Here is a 12,867-nt window from a genome sequence, read left to right as displayed (position 1 = left end):
GGTTTTTTTTCCTTGTAGAGCTTGGCATTTTCATATGCTTGCGCTCGAAACTCCTTCACTTCATTCAGATCGAGCAATCGTTTCTCCCCCAGTGAGTTGCGCGTCAAAGTTTAGCTTCTTTATCGTCTAGTATGCCTTGTGTTCTAGCTCAACTGGTAGGTGGCAGACTTTTCCATATACCATCTTGAAGGGCGATATTCCTAAAGGTGGTTTAAATGTCGTCCGGTATACATATAGTGCTTTTTTGAGTTTTAGGGACCAGTCTTTCCTTCGGGGGTTCACCACCTTCTCGAGAATCTTCTTGACTTCACGATTAGACACTTTAGCTTGCTCATTTGTTTGTGGGTGATATACCGTGGAAATTTTATGTCGCACCCCATATTTTTGTAATGCCTTGGCAATTAGCTTGTTGTCAAAGTGGGTACCCTCATCGCTGATGATGGCTCTTGGTACTCCAAATCGAGTAAAAATATTCTTGTGAAGGAACTTAAGCACCATCTTAGAGTCATTCCTCGGTGTGGAAATCGCTTTAACCCACTTAGATACGTAATCCACCGCGAGTAAGATGTATAAGTCTCCAAAAGAAGAGGGGAATAGTCCAATGAAATCAATGCCTCAAACATCAAAAAACTCTATCTCCAAAATATTTTGCAGCAGCATTTTGTGTCTTCTGGACATGTTCCCAGTGCGCAAGCATCTATCGCATGCTTTGGAAAATTCGTGGGCATCTTTAAATAGTGATGGCCAGTAGAAGCCTAATTGGAGGACCTTAGCAGCAGTCTTTGCACCTCCGAAATGCCCTCCATAGGGTGTTGTGTGCCAATGGCATAAGATATCTTGTTGCTCCTCTTCGAGGACACACCGTCAATTCATTTGATCAGTACATTATTTAAACAAGTACGGCTCATCCCAAAAATAGAACTTGACATCATACAAAAACCTATTTTTTTCCTGGCTGTTCAATTCATATGGGAAAACACCACTAAGAAGAAAATTAACTAGGTCAGCGTACACGGAATTATCGTGGCATATAAAATTTTCTCGTAAAGGAATTCTTCTTTAATATAAAAAATATCATGTCATTCAGAAATGTTTTCTAGCCTAGATAAATGGTATGCAACCTTGTTCTCTATACCTTTACTATCAACTACCTCTAAGTCGATCTCTTGCAATAGTAATATCCACCTAATGAGTCTAGGCTTGGCATCTTTCTTGTTCACTAAGTATTTTATAGTTAAGTGATCAGTGTGAACTATGACTTTGGTGCCTATCAAGTATGGCCTAAACTTGTCAAATGCAAATACCACGACAAGTAATTCTTTCTCAGTGGTGGTATAGTTTAATTGTGCCTCATTCAAGGTACGACTAGCATAATATATAACATGAAAGATTTTACCTCTATGTTGCCCAAGCACAGCTCCCACGACAAAATCACTTGCATCACACATTAGTTCGAATGGTGTCGTCCAATCTGGGGGAACTACGATCGGTGTAGAGATAAGTCTTTACTTCAGCTCTTTGAATACGCCATGGCATTTCTGATCGAATACAAACATTGGTTCTATTGCAGCAAGGTGCACAAGGGCTTGGATATTGTGGAGAAGTCCTTGATGAATCGTCTATAAAATCCAGCGTGTCCAAGGAAACTCCGAATGCCCTTGACAAAAGTTGGTGGGTGTAGCTTCTCGATCACCTCAATCTTGGCTTTGTCTAACTCAATGCCCTTCGTAGAAATTTTATGGTCTAGAACAATGCCTTCAGTTACCATGAAATGGCATTTTTCCCAGTTTAGCACGAGATCGGATTCCTCACATCGCTTCAGTACCTTTGCCAAATTGACGAGGCATTTTTGAAAATCATCTCCAGAAACAGAAAAATCATCCATGAAAATTTTCAGGAAATCCTTAACCATATCAGAAAATATGGCTTGCATGCAGCGCTGAAAAGTTGCCTGGGCATTACAGAGTCCAAAAGGCATTCTTCGAAAATCATGCGTGCCATAAGGACACGTAAATGTTATCTTCTCTTGGTCATCCGGTGCGATGGAAATTTGATTATACCTAAAGTATCCATCTAAGAAACAATAAAATGCCTTAACAGCAAGTCGATCCAGCAATTGATCGATGAACGACAAAGGGAAATGATCCTTATTGGTGGCCTTGTTGAGCTTGCGGTAGTCCATGCAGATTCGCCACCCGGTGACTGTGCATGTAGATATCAACTTGTTATTTTTGCTTGTCACTATGGTCGTGCCTCTCTTCTTTGGAACACATTGGATGAGACTCACCCAAGAGCTATCCGAAATGGGGTAAATCACTCCAGGATCAAGCCATTTGAGAATCTCTTTCATCACAACTTACTTCATGATTGGGTTCAATCTTCGTTGTGGCTCTATAGATTTTCCATGGCATTCCTCCAGCAGGATTTTATGCATGCAAATAGTTGGACTTATTCCCTTCAGATCTGCCATCGTCTTTCCTAATACTTTCTTATGCTGTGAAAAAACACTTAGCAAACTAGATTCTTGGTTAGGAGTAAGGGCAGAGGAAATAATCACAAGCAAAGTTTCATTACTACCCAGATAAGCATATTTAAGATGTTGTGGCAAATTCTTAAGTTCTAGGGTAGGAGCATGTTGTAATGAGGGCTTGGGAGGAACAAACTCTTCAAAATTAAGTGGTTCAAAACGCGTACCTAGGTTAGCTATGAGGAAGCTAGTCTATTGCTCATCCGATGAAAAATCATTAGGCTCTCCAGCCTTTAAGTCTTCGAATAACCCCTCATCAGATCCCAGCTGAATGAAAATGACCTGGAAAAATTGATATGCTTCTTTCGTGATTACTGTATCCACTTCTAAAATGCTTTGGTATTCTTCAGAATCATCCATGTACTTGAGGGATCAGAAGACATTCACAGTTACATGTTGATCGACCACTCTCATGGTCAGCTCGCCCCTCTCGCAGTCGATGAGAATACAACCGGTAGCTAGGAAGGGTCTCCCCAAGATGATGGGTGTTGTGGCATCAACCTCACAGTCCAAAATCATAAAATCAACAGGAAAACAAACTTATCAAATCGCACGATGACATCTTCAATTCGCCCTTCTGGACGTACATGTGAATGATCGGCTAATTGCAAGATGACGGATGTGGATCTCGCATTTCCTATCCTAAGCTTTACGAAAATTGACTTAGGCATCAAGTTCACACTTGAGCCAAGGTGACATAGTGTCTTCCCAACAAATTTGTCTCCTATCGAACATGGGATGATAAAACTCCCCGGATCATGTCTCTTCGGTGGCAGCTTACTTAAGGATGAGCAAAATTCTTTCGTATTACTCAACCTTTCTTTTCTTGGTCACAATCTCCTTAAGGAACTTAGCATATATAGGCATTTGTTCCATAGCCTCCAGAAAATGAACATTGATTTGAAGTTAACTCAAGATGTCAACAAACTTTCTGAATTGAATATCCTCGTTATGTTTTTTCAGTCTTTGCAGAAAAGGAGGTGAGGGTCTGGCTTCCTGTACTGACGGGGTGGGAATAAAATTTGCTTTGGCATTTTTGTTTGCTCCCTCAGTCACTTTACTTGATGAACTCTCATCCTTATCCTCTTCTTCTGGAGCTTCTTCTAGTACTTCTTGATCACCTTATACAGTCTCAGGGGGTGAATTATCCTTCGATCTTCCCCCAAACTTATCTTCGACATTAATTCATGTACCACTTCGTAGAGTTAGAACACTACAGTGCTCTTTGCCATGAGGTTTTGTGACTTCAGTGTCACTCGACAGATGTCCTGGTCGTCGTTCTTGTAATGCCGTGGTAATTTGACCAACCTGATTCTCCTATGTCCTCAGCGACGAACTGTGGCTCTGAAGTAGAGCCCCTTGGTCTTTGATGGAGGTTGCATGGTCTTGCAGTATTGTCTTCGTTGTTGCTATCAACTCTTGCATTGTGGCCTCCAAAGAACTGGTGTTATGGCCCTCCCTTGTTGGAATTATGCCATGGCATATTCGATTGAAATCCTTGGGAGTCATTAAAATTCTGTTGTCGAGCTGGTTGATGGGCATTGATGGTTCCTTGGTTTCCCTACGAAAAGTTTGGATGTTGATGCCATCCATGATTATATGTGTTAGAATAGGGGTTGTTGTTGCCTCGGTTGAAGTTGCCTATATAATTGATGGATTCTTGATTGGTCGGGCAGTCACTCTCATTGTGATTGTCGTGGCATAATAAACATACTGAATGGGTTGCCTTTACTTCTCTTACCTCGCTTGGTCTTTGCAAATTCTTCAGCATATTGGTGATAGCAACAAGTTGGGCGGACACCGAATCCTTAGTGTCTTGCTCGAAAGCTCCATGTGATTTTCGCCCAAGTCTAAGCATTGTGGATGGAAACTGATAATCATTGGTGGAAATCCTATCCAGAATGTAAAATGCCTCTGTTGGTGATTTGTCAAGTAAGTTCCCATTTGCCGAGGCATCTAGCATCATCCTCGTTGGTGCATTAACTCCATTGTAGAACATCACCACTTACGTCCAATGTTCAAAACCATGATTTGAACATTTGAGAAGTAATGCTTTGTATTGATCCCAACACTCATACATTGATTTGTCATCAGCTTGACGAAAAGAAGTTATGTCGTTCCTCAGTTGGGTGTTCATGTTCGGAGGATTATACCGTAGCAAAACTTTTTTGCACAGAACATTCCACGACTCCATTGAACCCGCTGGAACGCCACTCAACCAAGCCCTTACTCGGTCACGCAGAGAATAAGGAAATAGCTTTAGTTTCAAAACATCTTCGTGCACTCCTTGTTGGTGAAAGGAATCACACAACTCCATGAAGTTACGAATGTGCTGCCTGGCATCTTCATTTAGCATGCCCCCAAATTTCCCTATGGAGTTCAGCATATTAAACATGACAGGATTGAGCTCGAAGTGGGCTGCCTAAATTTCTAGTGGCACAATTCCAGGATTTAAGTCATCTAAGATCGGGTTTAAGTGATCATGAATAGCACGAGGTCGGGCTGCATTCCAATCATTTAGAATTGCCTTGATTTCTAATTTGATACATATTTTCACGTTGAACACGTCTTATTTGCCTAAAAAGCCTCTTGATCTCAGGTTCAACCGGTTCTAATGGCTCGTCTGAATGTCTTCTGGTCATACACCATGAAAAACCTAAAAAAGATAAGGAAAATAAAAAAGTAAAACTATCTAAAAAAATAAACAAGTAAAATAATAATGTTATGACAAAACAAATTAACTTCCAGTTGCCAATCCCCGGCAACGGTGCCAAAAACTTGTCCGCGATTTGTGAGTACTATATATGGGTGCAGAAATATGTGCAAGTATACACAAACGAACAAGTAATACAGTGATGAGTGAGTATCGTCTCCACAGGGATTGGAGGAAATTGATAAGATCAATCAAAGCGCTTTACTATGTCATCTAAATAAAGTTAGTGATGTTATTTGCAAATGAAAATGTTGTGGCAAAATGAATGGATGATGATATGGTAGTAAATTGAGATTTTATGGCAAATTAAATTGTGCTGAGTGCAATCAAATAAAAATGTAAAGGCAAAATAAAATGTAAATATTGGTATATGCTGCCTTTATGGAAATATCGCCCTGGGGAGCTCCAGTGTTGTTCTTCAAAAAGAATGATGGGTCAATGCGTCTCTGCATCGACTACAGGCAGCTCAATAAAGTAACCATTAAGAATTAGTATCCTCTCCTTAGGATCGATGATTTATTTGATCAGTTGAAAGGAGTTTCAGTTTTCTCTAAGATTTACTTGAGATCTGGATATCATTAGTTGAAGTTTTTAGGAGAAAGATATTCTAAAGACCTCATTTAGAACGAGGTATGGCCACTATGAGTTCATTGTGATGTATTTTGGAGTTACGAATGCACATGTTGCCTTTATGGATCTAATGAATAGAATATTTTAACCTTATCTTGACCAATTTGTAGTTGTGTTCATCGATGATATATTGGTGTATTAAAAAATGAATGAAGATCATAGTGCACACTTGAGAATAGTTTTGCAGACTCTGCGAGACAAAACGTTATTGACAACTGTCGTTTTGGATGTCAAAATAAATTTTCTTCCTCTCGGATAATAAATAAAGGAAAATTCGTAGCGTAGAGAAGTAGGGTCGAATCCACAGGGACTTAGAAAACTATAAATTTATGTCTGATTTATTTATGACAGAAGTGAAACAGAAAAAATGGTGGGAATTTTGGTAAGAAAATATTAAAATAATAAAAGCGATTAAATAAGTAAAAAGCAATTAAAGTAAACATAAGAAGATGAAGATGAAGATTGTGAATAAATGCGGTAAAAGTAGCCTCAAGCTTCTCTTTGACTCAATTTCCTTATGATCATCGAATAAGGTTTTCTCTTCGGGATTCACGTCGGTCACTTTATCTACAAGGGCTATCCCCGTGACTCTATCTTGTATACCAAATACCCAAGGCAATCTTTGATTCCAGCTTCGGTAATTAATTCTAACAACATCAATTGTCATAGATCAATTACCGTTTAAGTTCGTGGCTTCCGACTCGGATTGTTGCTTCAATAACCATCAATTCCGATCTCAATTCTCTCTTGGCGAAGCTATCTCGCCAAGTGTGTTCCCAGGAAGTCGAATTGCTTTCTATAAGCCGAATCTTCCTCTCACACGTTTAATCGCAACAACCTCTTGACCAAAGTCGATCTTTGATTTTGAAAACTGTTTTGATTTTGAAAAATAAGCGCAGAGATTAAGAGAGATATTCAGAAGATATTAAGGGCCTGTTTCAATTCTCCCGATGGAATTGAGTCATCGTGACAACTCTCGGCTTATGAAAAGTTTAGCTAAGCATGACAAAAGTCATACTTAGCATTTGAAAACAAAGCTTGAAAAATAAAAGAAAAATGAAAAGAACTTGAAAAGTAAAAAGAGAAAGTTTTTATAAAAACTAGAGAGAAAAGAAGATTGTAATCCAAATGATGAGTTTAGGCTTACCACAAGTGGGTATTTATAGCCTCTCAAAGCCTAAGGTATAAACAAAGAAAATAAATAAAATAATCCTACGATAATTGTTTTTCAAATTTAAATTCAAACTTAAACTAGCCTCTCTAATCTCCCTACGGCTTGAGTCAATTGGCTTATTTGTTTGTCCATCTCTTGGAAGTGGGCTTCAGTTCGAGTCTAGAATTTTTCCTGGGATAATGCTAACCTCTCAACAATCGATTCTAATGATGACTTCTGCGATTGTTGTGGTGGCGGAGGTCTCACTTGATAGCCTTGATTCGGTCTCGGGTTCTGAGCATAACTGAAGTTCGGATGATCCCTCCATCTTGGGTTGTATGTATTACCGTAAGGATGATAAGCTCATTGGGGAGGTCCCAGAAAGTTTCCGACTGCGTTGACTTGAGCTGCCACGTCATCTTGAATCAGTGGACAATCGTCTGTTGGATGATCAGGTAATGCACATATTCCACATAATCGGTTTTGTCATGTCTTTCCTGTAACAAGAGAGTGTACGACTTCAGTTAACTTGTCTATTTTATCTTCTAAGGAAGATGAACTTATCTCATGAACCCTTCGAGAAGGTTCATTGTTTGTGCGAAATTATTGGGAATTTGCGGTCATCGTCGAAATTAAGTCTCTAGCCTCAGTAGGAGTCATATTCACCAAGGCTCCACCGCTGGCAGCATCGATCATCTTCATTTCCTGGGGAGATAATCCTTCATAAAAGTATTGAAGGAGTGTTTGTTCGGTTAACCCATATTGTGGGCAACTAGAACATAACTTTTTAAACCGCTCCCAGTAGTCGTAAAGTGACTCTCCATCAAGCTGCTTGATTCCAAGTATTCACAATCGTAGTTAACTTACTTTTGCCGCAGGAAAAAACCTGTCAAGAAAAAGTCGAGTCATTTGAGCCCGTGTAGTAACAGAATTAGGAGGAAGATAAAATAACCACTCCTTAGCCAAATCGGCTAAGGAAAAAGGAAAAGCTCTAAGTTTTATTTGGTCCTCGGTTACTCCCTGTGGTCTCATGCTGGAGCAAACCATATGAAATTCCTTGATATGTTTGTGTGGATCCTCGTTTAGATATCCGCGGAATGTAGGGATGAGATGAATAAGGCCAGTTTTAATTAGTATGGAGTTTATCCTTGGGGAAAATCAATGCACATAGGCCCTTGCTCAGTAGGAGCTGCGGCTAACTCCCGGATAGTAAGATTGGCCATCGGATTTATATTACCTGAATTCAAATCTTCTTCTGGATTTGTTTGTTGTCTTCTTCTTTCCCGAAGTATCTGTGCGTGGAGTCTCATAGCTTTGGCTTCAATCTCCGGGTCGTACTCCACTAATTCTCCCAGATTAGACCTGGTCATAAATAAAAAACAAACAAAAATTAGTAACTTTGGCGAAGTCCCCGGTAACGGCGCCAATTTGACAACTGTCATTTTGGATGTCAAAATAAATTTCCTTCTTCTCGGTTAATAAATAAAGGAAAATTCATAGCGTAGAGAAGCAGGTTCGAATCCACAAGGACTTAGAAAATCATAAATTTATGTCTGATTTATTTATGACAGGCGTGAAACAGTAAAAATAGTGGGAATTTTGGTATGAAAATATTAAAAATAATAAAAGCGATTAGATAAGTAAAAATCAATTAAAGTAAAAATAAGAAGATGAAGATGAAGATTGTGAATAAATACGGTAAAAGTAGCCTCAAGCTTCGCTTTGACTCAATTTCCTTATGATCATCGAATAAGGTTTTCTCTTCGGGATTCACGTCGGTTACTTTATCTACAAGGGCTATCCCCGTGACTCTATCTTGTATACCGAATACCCAAGGCAATATTTGATTTTGGCTTCGGTAATTGATTCTAAAAACATCAATTGTCGTACATCAATTACTGTTTAAGTTTGTGGCTTCCAACTCGGATTGTTGCTTCGATAACCGTCAATTTCGATCTCAATTCCCTCTTGGTGAAGCTATCTCGCCAAGTGTGTTCCCAGGAAGTTGAATTGCTTTCTATAAGCTGAATCTTCATCCCCACGTTTAATCACAACAACCTCTTGACCAAAGTCGATCTTTGATTTTGAAAAATAAGCGCAGAGATTAAGAGAGATATTCCGAAGATATGAATGGCATGTTTCAATTCTCCTGATGGAATTGAGTCATCGCGACAGCTCTCGTATTATGAAAATTTTAGCTAAGCATGACAAAAGTCACCCTTATTATTTGAAAACAAAGCTTGAAAAATAAAAGAAAAATGAAAAGAATTTGAAAAGTAAAAAGAGAAAGCTTTTATAAAAACTAGAGAGAAAAGAATATTGTAGTCCGAATGATGAGTTTAGGCTTACCCCAAGTGGGTATTTATAGCCTCTCAAAGCTTAAGGGATAAACAAAGAAAATAAATAAAATAATCCTAAGATAATTGTTTTCAAATTTAAATTCAAACTTAAACTAGTCTCCTAATGCAACTCTGCTCGTCCATCTTCCAGAAGACGTGCGGAGAAAGTCTTCTAGAAGCCGTCGCTGACTGGACCTTCTAGAAACTGCCACATCACACTGCTTCATGCCCAGAGTTGTGCCCATGTCTCCAGCCGTGACCAAATAATAAAATAAAAAAATGCAGAATTCGCTCGTTTTGTCACAAATTCTGGAAAGCAAGGACCTATACAGAAACAAGTATAACACGACCAATTTAGCAGCAATAATTCCTCAAAACTGAAGAAATAACAAGCAAAGATTAACGATTCTGAACATTCATCAGTTCTATGCTAAGTTATCCAAATACGAGTTTTGGTTGAATGAGGTAACATTCTTCGGACATGTGATTTATGTGGAAGGAATTCAGGTTGATCCTCAGAAGATAAAATCCATTTTGGAATGGGAGGTCCCCAAGAATGTATCTGAAGTTCAAAGTTTTCTAGGGTTAGCCGGATATTATCGAAGATTTGTTAAAAACATTTCGATGATAGCTTTACCCTTAACTAGAATGATGAGGAAAGATGTAAAATTTGTTTGGACTCCGGAATGCCAATAAAGTTTTGAAATGTTAAAGAAGATTTTGACAGAAGCTCCAGTATTAGTTCAACATGAGTCTGGCAAGAACTATGTGGTTTATAGCGACGCGTCTCATAATGGTTTGGGATGTGTGTTAATGCAAGAGGGTAAAGTGATGGCTTATGCGTCGAGACAATTAAAACCGCATGAAAAAAACTATCCAACACACGATTTAGAATTGGTTGCAGTGGTGTTTGTTTTTAAGATTTGGCGTCACTACCTATATGGTAAATATTGTTACTTATTCAATGATCATAAGAGTTTGAAGTATTTGAAGACTCAGAAGGAGTTGAATTTAAGACATATGAGATAAGTGAAATTTCTAAAAGACTATGATGTGGTAATCGATTTCCATCCTGGGGAAACAAATGTGGTGGCGGATGCCTTAAGTCAAAAAATGTTTGCAGCCTTACGAGCTCTAAATGCCAGGTTATCATTGGATGATGATGGTACAAATATGTGCAAAGTTGACCTTAAGCCATCATGGCTAGATAGAATTAAATAATTGTAGACTCAAGATGAAAAGTGTTTGAAGAAGTTACAACAAGTAAAGAATGAAGAGCTTAATGATTACGAGGTTAAAGCCGATAGGAATCTATATTATCAAAGGAGATTAGTGATTCCAGATGATGATGAGTTGAAGAATGATTTATTAACAGAGGCTCACTGTAGTCCATTGACGATGCACCTGGGTGGAAACAAGATGTATATGGATCTCAAGAGTCGTTATTGGTGGCCAGGAATGAAAAGAAATATTACGAAATTTGTGTCCAAGTTTTTGACTTGTCAGCAAGTCAAAGCTGAGCATCAGGTTCCATCAAGACTATTACAACCAATGCTTATTCCTCAGGGGAAATGGGAGAATGTAGTGATGGATTTTGTGATGGGGTTGCCATTGACTCCGAACAAAAGAGATTTAATCTTGGTGATTGTGGACAGATTGACTAAGTTAGCCCATTTCATTCTGGTACAAACAGATTTCTCCATGGATAAGTATGTGTGGAATTGTACATCAGGGAAATTATCATATTACATGGTGTACCAATATCCATTATTTCTAATAGAGATCCTAGATTCACATCGAGGTTTTAGAAGTCTTTACATGGAGCGTTGGGAACCCGATTGAACTTCAACACAGCGTTTCATCCTCAGACTAATGGACAATGCGAGCGAACTATCCAAATTTTACATGATATGTTGAGAGCATGTGTAATAGAGTTCAAAGGATTGTGGGAAAATTTCTTGCCACTTGTCGAATTTGCCTACAACAATAGCTACCAGTCAAGTATCAAAATGGCTCCCTATGAAGCTTTGTATGGGAGAAAGTGTCGTACCTTTGAGCTAGTACGAACTTGAGGATCGAGAAGTCTTTGGTCCTGATTTTATTAAGGGAGTGGAAGAAAAAGTTCAAGTAATTAAGAATAATCTTAAAGTTGTAGTGGATAGACAGAAATCATATGCGGATCTGAAGATGAAAGAAATTGAGTTTCAAGTCAGAGATAAAGTGTTTTTAAAGGTGTCTCCATTGAAGAATGTATTGAGGTTTGGACGAAAAGGAAAACTGAGTCCTCGATTTATTGGACCCTATGAGATTGTAAAAAGAGTGGGACCAGGGACATATCAATTAGCTTTGCCACCTGGAATAAAGAATATCCATGACGTTTTCCACGTTTCAATGCTTCGAAGATATAGGTCCGATCCCTCCCATATTGCTACACCAGAGGAGATAGAGGTTTAGCCTGACCTGACTTATGAGGAGGAGGAACCGGTTCGAATATTAGCTCATGAAGTGAAACAGTTACGGAACAAGACTATTCCATTAGTCAAAGTATTGTAGAGGAATCACAAGATACAAAAAGCAACGTGAGAACGTGAAGAAGACATGAAGAATCAATAACCCCATCTCTTTGTGCAATAAAAATTCGAAGACAAATTTTCTTAAAGGGAAGATTTGTAACATCCTCAATATTGGGTTAATGACCAAATTGTAAACCTTCAGAATTTAGTGGCTAAAGTAGATAAATTGAATAGTTTAGGGACTTATATGGAAAATTTTATGTAGGACTAAATATCAAAGAATGATGAATGAAAGGGTAAAATAGTCATTTGATCATATAATGAATTAAAAATGTGAAAGTGGGGAGATATATTTACACATGGGGAATTAAGGATGAAAGAAAGACTTTCTAGAGAACTCTCTCCTCCTTCTTCTTCATCCGTGAACCTTAAGGGCAAAGGTGAGTTTTCTTGTTAATTGATTATTTACTGAATTTAAGGTTGATTTATGATCCTTAGGTGATACTTAAGCTTTAAGAAAGCTTAAGTTATCTTAAAACTATAAGATGAAGGAGTTAGGAGAGATTAAAGATATGGGGTTTTTAAATGAAATCTTAGAAAAGAGTTGATAAGTGGAAGTTAAAGCTAAATTTGACTTGTCAATAATTGAATTTAGAGATATAAAGTGATAGAATTAGAATTAGAACATGTTAAAAATTTAGTGTAATTCTTGATTTGCATATGAATGATAAGATTTTGAGGTTATGGATGTGTAGAATGAGTAAAAATTGGTTTAAGTATGTGCACTTGAGTTAAGTGTATGAAAGAGATTAATACATGAAGAATTTAAGTTGATAGGAGTGAATTTTTGGTTTTAAAAGTAAAATCTGGGCTTTAGGTATCGGTACTGCTTTATCAAGTATCGATACTTCAAGTCTGGAATTAACAAAGGCGTTCATGGGGTATCGATACCTGGAAGGTAGTATCGATACCAAGGGTACCGATACCATAAA

Source organism: Hibiscus syriacus, unplaced genomic scaffold, assembly GCF_006381635.1.
Source record: "Hibiscus syriacus cultivar Baekdansim isolate YM2019G1 unplaced genomic scaffold, ASM638163v2 tig00110050_pilon, whole genome shotgun sequence".
Lineage (NCBI taxonomy): Eukaryota > Viridiplantae > Streptophyta > Magnoliopsida > Malvales > Malvaceae > Hibiscus > Hibiscus syriacus.
Note: the sequence above shows the minus strand (reverse complement) of the source record.